We start from the raw sequence: 8956 nt of genomic DNA, 5'->3' as shown, positions 1-8956 counted from the left end.
AGAACTAGGGCAATTCAACATTGGACAAAAACTTCCCAAACAGGAAAAATGTATCTAAACTACAAATTTCTTCAAGTTTTTCCATGCTTTCATCCTATATCAGCTGTTAAATTAATAAACATCTTAACGTTTTAAGAATACCTTTACAATTTTGACATTTAGGAAGGTTCAATGCTTTAGCTAGTGCGTAGGCTAGCCCAGCTTGATGTGACCTCATTTTTCAGAGGAAGCAGCTTCTATTCAGCTCTTAGTCACAGCTGGACTTCTGGAACATCTAGCATCTGAATACCTCCACGTGTGGGAGGCGATTTTTTTAGACTGGAACAAATCAGTAATCTAGTTCACGCAGACATTTTTCACGAATGACTGAGCTACCTGACTTTTTACTGGAATCAGATGATTTTGTATCAGAATTACTTTTTTTATTCAAGAGTTAATCTATTGCTTATCAAGCGAGACAATAGTGCTATAGACTGAGAACCAAGAGATCTATGAACTTTGAGACAATTACTTCACCCCTTTAATCCTGTTGGTTTGTTTTTTCACTTGAAGCTGAATTAAAGGTCTTCCTACTATAAAATTAAAATTTCTTCCTACTATAAAATTCTAAGTTTAATATAAAACAAAGGCTGCTTTCATCACACTAGCATCCTCCTAATTCACCCTAAAAAGTGATTACATTGAATTCTGACCTTAAGCCTAAATACCCAACTATTACCCATCTCAAATACTCCTTAGTGATGAAGACATGCAGACCGAGGGCGTGACCAGGTTCATGGATCACAGTTGTTACCAAATTCAAGGAGTTGGCTGGTTGGGGCGCTCTGTCAAAAAAAATGATAAGTGGTTGTCGCAAGGTATAGTCTTATTTATTTGTAACAAGTAAAGGAGACAGGAGATTCTATCTATAGCTCTGTTGATTTCCTCTCTGCAGTTGACTACACTTATCAGGTTGGGTTCCTGTCAAATTTGTCCAGTTGGTCTGTGCTAGCTGCATTTTAACCTTCGGTAAGAAGAGCAGTTAGTAAGCATGGTCCAGACCTGAAGACCCTTGTCCCATCTAACACAACCACGAGCATGCTGGGTTGATATTAGAGTACTGCGTCTAGCCCTCCCATCTCATTCAAAGCAGTTTCTTCTGACATGACCCTCATGCTCCCTCAATGTCTGTGGCTACCTCCCCATCATGACTTACAAAAGTCCTTGCTTTCCTATTTTTATTACTTTAAGGAATTGATGAAAGTTATGGACCCTACCTTCTCCCCACAATACAGGATGTCCCCAAAAAATGTCACCCTTTGAATAATGATTAATTCCAATGGGCTAAATCTGAAAAGAAAGAAACATCCATTGAGCTATCAGCTGTTCAGTGTCTCTACATTGTTTTTGGGACACCCCATATATATGCACATGTGTGGGTACGTTTTCTTCTGCATTCAGTTTTCTGGAGTTCGTGAACTCTTTCAAGCCCATCCATGAACGCTGTCACCCCTACCCCCCAGGTCAAGCATCCCAAAGGTCTGCTGGACTATTGAGGAGAAAAGAGGATGGCGTGTTCAGTGCCCAACCTCGCTTTACTCCAAACAAACAAACAAACAAACAGAGCTCAGTTAAAAACAGATTTTTTTTTCACTCACTTTTTTTTTTTAAAGCATTCACTGTTGATTAACTGACCAGATTACAAAAAGTCACCATGGAAGAGAACTTAGTTCATTTTCCTAATAAGCCCGTGGGTCTGGTCTTCCCTGTGACCGGCATCTCCACCTTCTGCAAATTGGGTGGTCTTTTTCTTCTCTGCTTTTTGTAGAGAAGGTAACTTGAAGGGTCACAGAAAGTTGTTACTTCTTTGAACAGTACTTTGAAGTGTTGCTGCCAACACTTCAAAGTACTGTTCATGAAATCAGATCCTCCATGCAGGTTGTGCCATATTTACCAAAGGATCAAGCAATCAATGTGTTATCTGTCAGGGCAATTCGTTTTTGTTGATTTTGCCATACCCACACTCACAGATCAATTCATGTACTGACATTATTTTATATATTCCCTATGTTCACTCTTTTCTCAACCCTTTCTTTAAAAGAGAGAGAGAGAGAGAGAAAGAGAGAGAGAAATCTACCCCTTTTAGCAAAGACCTACCATAAAGGCATAATACTAATTTTGCTCTGGTTCAAAATTATTCTCCTCACATACTAATTAGTCTGAATTAGTGTGTGAGATTAAAGTTTAGTAACCAGGAAAAAAGCAATGTAAATGAGAAGTTGGAATAATAATCTAGAATAATAAAATAATCTGAGTTATTTTTAATATCATGCTCATATTGCTTAGAAGAGTATGAAATTATATATATGTATATCTACACTAACTAAAGAGAAAGATGCAAATTGACTGTACCTTCGCAATGCCCATGAGCCAATCAGGAGTGAACATGCAAATTAACCCAACAAAGATGGTGGATTAATTTGTATATGCAGGTGCCGAGCAGGGGGGGGGGGGGCATGATGCTTGTGTCATCGCCATGGCAACAATGCAGGTTTTCCTCACCACCCCAGCTGCTGCAGGCCTCTGGGTGGTGTGGGAAGCCAGGAAGGTGGAAAGGTGGCTCCGAGCTGAGCAAAGGCAGTGCCAGCAGCCAGGAGAATGAAGGCCCATTCTTGCACAAATCTTTGTGCCATTGGGCCTTAATAGATATATAGATATAGATACAGATATAGATACAGATACAGATATAGATACAGATATAGATATAAAGGTATGTAGGTATGTAGATATGTAGGTAAGTAGATATGTAGGTATGTTGGTATGTAGGTATGTAGGTATGTAGGTATAAGATATACACATTGGTCTCTGCTCCCATTTCCTGACATAGAGCTCCTGAAAGCCTTGTGATTTCCCCAGTAATAAGAGCATTAGGAGCATCTTTTGTTCTACTGCAACTCTGGGTGGGGACTGGTCACCAGAAAGACCAAGCTGTGACTAGAAGTTTAGAATTCTCAGCCCCACCCCCATTCTCCAGAGACTGGAGAGGGGCTGGGAATGGAGTTAATGGTTGATCATACCTGTGGGATGAAGACTCCATAAAATCCCAGTAGTATGGTATTCAGAGAGCTTTTGGGCCAATGAACACAGTCACTCAGGGATGTGACACACCTCAACTCCACAGGGGAATCTCCTGAGCTCAGGATCCTTTTGGGCCTCTCCCTATGAATCTCTTCATCTGGGGTTCACCTCTATCCTTTATCATGCCCTTTATCATTATAATAAACTTGGAAACATTAGTAAGTGATTCCATTAGTTCTGTGAGCTGTTCTAGCAAATAATCAAAGGAAGGGTGGAGAAGTGGGAAGAGTGTGGAAACATTCAATTTGTAGCTGAGTCGAACAGAAGTTGTGGATAACCTGGGGGCCTATCTTATTTGCAATTGGCATCTCAGTGGGGGCAGTCTTATAGGATTGAGCCCTTAACCTGTGGGGTTTGTGCTAACTTCTCTTATGGTCAGAATTGAATTGTATTTTAGGACACCCAACTGGTGTCACAGAGAATTGGTTGGTCTGGAGAAAAACCCCAACACATCCAATGTCATAAGTATTATGAGAGAGCAAAAAGAAACAATGGGAGCAAAGCGAGTTTTACACAGGGGTGAGGCTGGGATTGGGATTAGAGAAGAAATATCTGATATAATATGAAGTTACATCTCTTTGGTATGTGGAGAGTGATTCCAAAGTTCACTGAAAATACTATTTTTCAACTACTTTTATTGAAGTATTATTATTTTAAGATAAATTTCATGCTGCCAAAACCGGTTTGGCTCAGTGTATAGAGCATCAGCCTGCGGACTCAAGGGTCCCAGGTTCGATTCCGGTCAAGGGTATGTACCTTGGTTGCAGGCACATCCCCAGTAGGAGGTGTGCAAGAGACAGCTGATCGATGATTCTCTCTCATCGATGTTTCTAACTCTATCCCTCTCTCTTCCTCTCTGTAAAAAATCAATAAAATATATTTGGGGGGAAAAAGAGATAAATTTCATGCTAATTAGATAGGTCTTCTGGAAATTGACTTGATTTCTTTGAAAGGAAGTGCCTTATGCCCAGATTGTGGTTCCCAGTCTTTTGAGAAGTGCAGTTTTTTGTAGTTTCTTTATAACCCTGTGGCATGTTGCTGGTCAAGTTCAAGAGAACAGAGATTTAGTGATTAAAATATTTAATGATAAATATTTTAAATGTTTCCAGTCCCTTAGTGTGCCTCAACCAATGGCACTCCCTGTTGTTCAGATAATCCTGGCAAACTGCTATATACTAGAAAAAGGTGCTTCCGCAGCACTGAGCTTGGAAGTAGACCACGTAAATAAAGCCTTAGGATGACCAGGAAGAGTACTGTTGAGAATATGTGGACAGCGTGTCTTTTTTTTTTTTTTTTAATTTTCCCCCCACTTTATTGTGTGTTTTTTTTTGTTTGTTTGTTTGTTTTTACTGATTTTTTACAGAGAGGAAGGGAGAGAGAGAGAGAGCTAGAAACGTTGATGATAGAGAAACATCGACCAGCTGCCTCCTGCACACCCCCTACTGGGGATGTGCCCGCAAGCAATGTACATGCCCCTGACCAGAATCGAACTGGGGACCCTTGGATCCGCAGGCCGACACTCTATCCACTGAGCCAAACCGGTCTCGGCTGGACAGGGTGTCTTAACAAGGTATTTCACTTAGTGTGAATTATCTCCATGCCAACATTCTGCAAAAATACGAAGGACTTGCTGGCTGGCATTGCTCATTGGTTAGAGTGTTGGCCACAACACCAGAAGGTCTTGGTTTTGATTTCTTGTCAAGGGCATCGGAACCACAGGGGCCTCATTGGGCAGCCCAAAGGCCCCATGCTGAGCCCTGGCCCGCAGTGCCTGGCCGTGCTTACCACATCTCCACATGGGAACTCGGGCGCCATGACTCAGGTGGAGGGGATGAGTGGGGATCTGGGGCCCACGTGCTGCCCAGGGCCCAGAGGTCAGCTGGGACCTGCCTTCCATGCCAGACGCTCACACTTCAATCGCCAGCCAGGCCTAGGGACTTACCAATGCACAAATTTCATGCACCCGGCCTCTAGTACTAATATAATTTGAAGAAGACTATTACTCCAGAGTGCCAACTTAAATCAGGTAATTATGATAATTGCTGAACTTTTATGTCCCCTGCAAATAAGTCCTTTCTACTTTTTTTTAACCCTCACCAAAGAGGATATTTTTTCCATTGATTTTTAGAGACAGTGGAAAGGTGCGGGGAAAGGGAGAGAGAAGTAAAAAAAAGAAACATCAATTGATTGGTTGCCTCCCATAGTCGCCCTGACCAGGGGCAGGGATTGGATCTGAAACCCAGGTACATGCCCTTGACCATTCGGTTGATTTGCATATTAGCCTTTTATTATTTAGGATATAGCCCAGCCAGACATAAATCAGTGGTTGAGCATTAAACCTCTGAAATAGGAGGACACAGTTGGATTCCCAGTCAGGGCACATGCCTGAGTGTGGGCTCGATCCCAGTGTGGGGCGTGCAGGAGGCAGCTGGTGAATGATTCTCATCATTGATGCTTCTATCTTTTTCTCCCTCTCCCTTCCTCTCTAAAATCAATAAAATATATTAAATAAATAAATATATATATATACGCTTAAGTTATATATACGCTTAAATTTTTTATTAAATTGCTATTATAATGGCTAAACATACTGAGATAGAAAAAGTGTCACCTTACAGTAAACTAGTTATAATTAGCAGGTATAAAGCCAATTCACAAAAATCAAAGGTCAAATACTAGAATCCAACAGGCCAATCTGGCCTTAGACTTGTTTTGTTGGTCTACCACAATGTTTATTTACTGAATTCAAAAGCATTCTCCTGAACCTCACAAGCTTCCTGATCCTCACTCATTACCCCCAACCTTATGAAGTTATCAGCTATTACCAATGGACTCTTAAAGCATTTGGTGTTTGTGATTTTTTTTATCAATTTACATAATTGTCAATAAATCAATATTTCTTAATTTACCAACTATTTAAGTAATTAAACATGAAATATAATTACATATTAAATACAACCCATTCAAAGTAATTCTAGGCCAATTTGCTTAAAATTAACTGTCTATAGATAATCCACTTAAAGTCATTTACAGCTAACTAGAGGCCCAATGCACAAAGATTCGCACAAGAATAGGCCTTCCTTCCCCTGACTGCTGACACCACCTTCACTCAGGCCTGGAGCCTCCTTTTCTCCTTCACTCTGACCGGAGCCACCTTCTGCCTCTCGCCTTGTTGCTTCAATTTGCATATTCCCTTTTTATTGGCTGTGGGCACCATCATCTTTGTCATGGAGTTACGGTCAATTTACATATTCCGTCTTTATTATATAGGGTAGTTTAAGTGATCTATAAAGTTTAGTGTGTAGTACATGCTGATTTAATACATGTATACATGTGAAATAATTACCACAATAAGGTTACTGATACATCACCTCACATAATTACTTTTTTTATATGATGAGACCATTTCAGATTTATTCTTAGCACCTGCAATTATATAATACATTATTGCTAACTATAGTCACCATGTTATGCATTAGATCTCCAGAATTTATTCATCTTATAACTGGAAATTTGAACCTTTTGACCAACCTCTCCTCATTTCCCCTACCCTTCCCTGGCAACTACCATTCTACTTTCTATTTCCAAGAGTTTGGCTTTTTCAGATTCCACATATACTAGATATACTGGTTAATAATGCAGACTTTTTTTTCCAATAGATGGAGTTACACACAACACACACACACACACACACACACACACACACACATATATATATATATATATATATATATGCAATTTTATATATATGCTATTTTGTTATATTACTCCTTCAGATTATCACTTGTTCTGATCGATGGCACATGCACTTTCTGAGCAGCACTTCAAAACGTACGAAAAAGTAGAAAATTGGGTCTCTGAATGGTTTGCCTCATAACAAGAAAAGTACTATTGGGATGGTATCCACAAATTACCTGAAAATTGGGGGAAATGAGTAGCTAGCAATGGACATTACTTTAAATAAAGCACTTTTGATGTTTCTCTTGAAATTATCATGTTTTCTTTGGATCACAAAATCTGCATTATTAACTGATTAAGAGGTAATCTATATTATTAACTAGTTAACAGTTAATTCTTATTATTAACTGGTTAATAATTAATCTGCATTTCTAACTGGTTAATAGCTAACCCACATCATTAATCAGTTAATAGTTAATCCGATTATTAATCAGGTAATAGTTAATCTGTATCATTAATCAGTTAATAGTTAATCTGCATCATCAATAGTTAATTTGCATTATTAACTGGTTAATAATTAATCCACATTATTAACCAGTTAATACCTAATCCACATTATTAACCATAATAGCTATACATTTCCCCTATCTTTCAGGTAATTTGTGGATACTGTCCTAATAGAACTTTTCTTGTTTTGAGGCAGACCAGAGACCCAATTTTCCACTTCTTCGTACATTTTGAAGTGCTGCTCAGAAAATGTGTGTGCCATTGATCAGAACAAGTGGTAATACAACAAAATAACATATATTGATACATCAAATTGCATATATATATATCAACATATGTGTAACTCCATCTATTGAAAAAATATGCATTATTAACTGGTGAAATAATAAACTATTTTTCTCTGACTTATTTCACCTAGCATAGTGTCCTCAGGTCCATCCATGTTGTTACCAATGGCAGGATTGGATTTCCTTTTAATGGCTGAATAATATTCAGTTATGTGTGTGTATATCTCCTCTTTATTCATTCATCCATCAGTGGACATTTACATTGTTTCCATGTCTTGGCTATTGTGAATAATGCTGGGATAAACATGCAGTAATGATAATGATTATAGCTAATTTTAAAATATATATATACTTTTATTGATTTCAGAGAGGAAGGGAGAGGTAGAGAGAGAAAAAAAACATCCATGATGACAGAGAATCATTGATTGGCCGTCTCCTACATGCTCCCTCCCCCACCCCCACTGGGGATCAAGCCTGCAACCTGGGCACGTGCCCTGACTGGGAGTCCAACTGTGACCTGCTGGATTGCTCAACCACTGAGCCAGAAGGGCTGGGCTATAGCTAATTGTTATAGAATGCTTATGGTGTATGCCAAGTACTTTTCATGTATAGCTCACATTTCCTCCTCATAATAGGTTCACTAGGAAGGCATAGTATTTTTATCTGATTTTTCAGCTGAAGAAACTAGATCTTAGCCAAATGGGCCACAAATCTGTGGAGGGATGAGGTTCAATGTGACCTTCCCCCTGTCCAGAGGTTTTCACACTCCAGCATGCATCAGAATCACCGACAGGGCTCCTAAAACCACTCGCTGCTGGGCCCCACTCCAAGACTTAGGGATCAGTAGATGTGAAGTGGGGCCCAACATTTGCATGTCCACCAATTCCCAGGTGTGTGCATTTTGAGAACCAGTTCCATACCTTTGCTCCTCAAGGTGTGTGGGAGAATTCTGAGCGTCGGCATCCCCTGGGAGCTTGTAATAAATGCAGGCTCACCCTAGACCTACCGAATCAAACTCTGCATTTCTAACAAGGTCCCAGGCCACTCACGTGCAGGAGGTTTGCGTGCACTCATCACACACTTTTGGACGAGATAGTGTCTAAAGAGGCACCAGGCACATTTTAGTTTACAGAGAACGTCTCTGGGGCAAAGGTGAGCCGGGAGGACTTCGGTCGCCGCTGGGCCACAGGGCAGCATGGGGACCAGCGGGACCAGAGCTGAGGTTCGGGATTTCCAAGCCGCGGTCCCGCCCCTTCCTCCGCCCAGGAGCTTCACTCCCCGCCCCTCCTGCCGAGCCGCGCCCGCTCATTGGCCAGCGAAGCCCCCGCGCCCGCCCCGCGGGGGGATGTCTACTGCGCAGACGCCTA

This window comes from Pipistrellus kuhlii, unplaced genomic scaffold, assembly GCF_014108245.1.
Source record: "Pipistrellus kuhlii isolate mPipKuh1 unplaced genomic scaffold, mPipKuh1.p scaffold_m20_p_4, whole genome shotgun sequence".
Lineage (NCBI taxonomy): Eukaryota > Metazoa > Chordata > Mammalia > Chiroptera > Vespertilionidae > Pipistrellus > Pipistrellus kuhlii.
Note: the sequence above shows the minus strand (reverse complement) of the source record.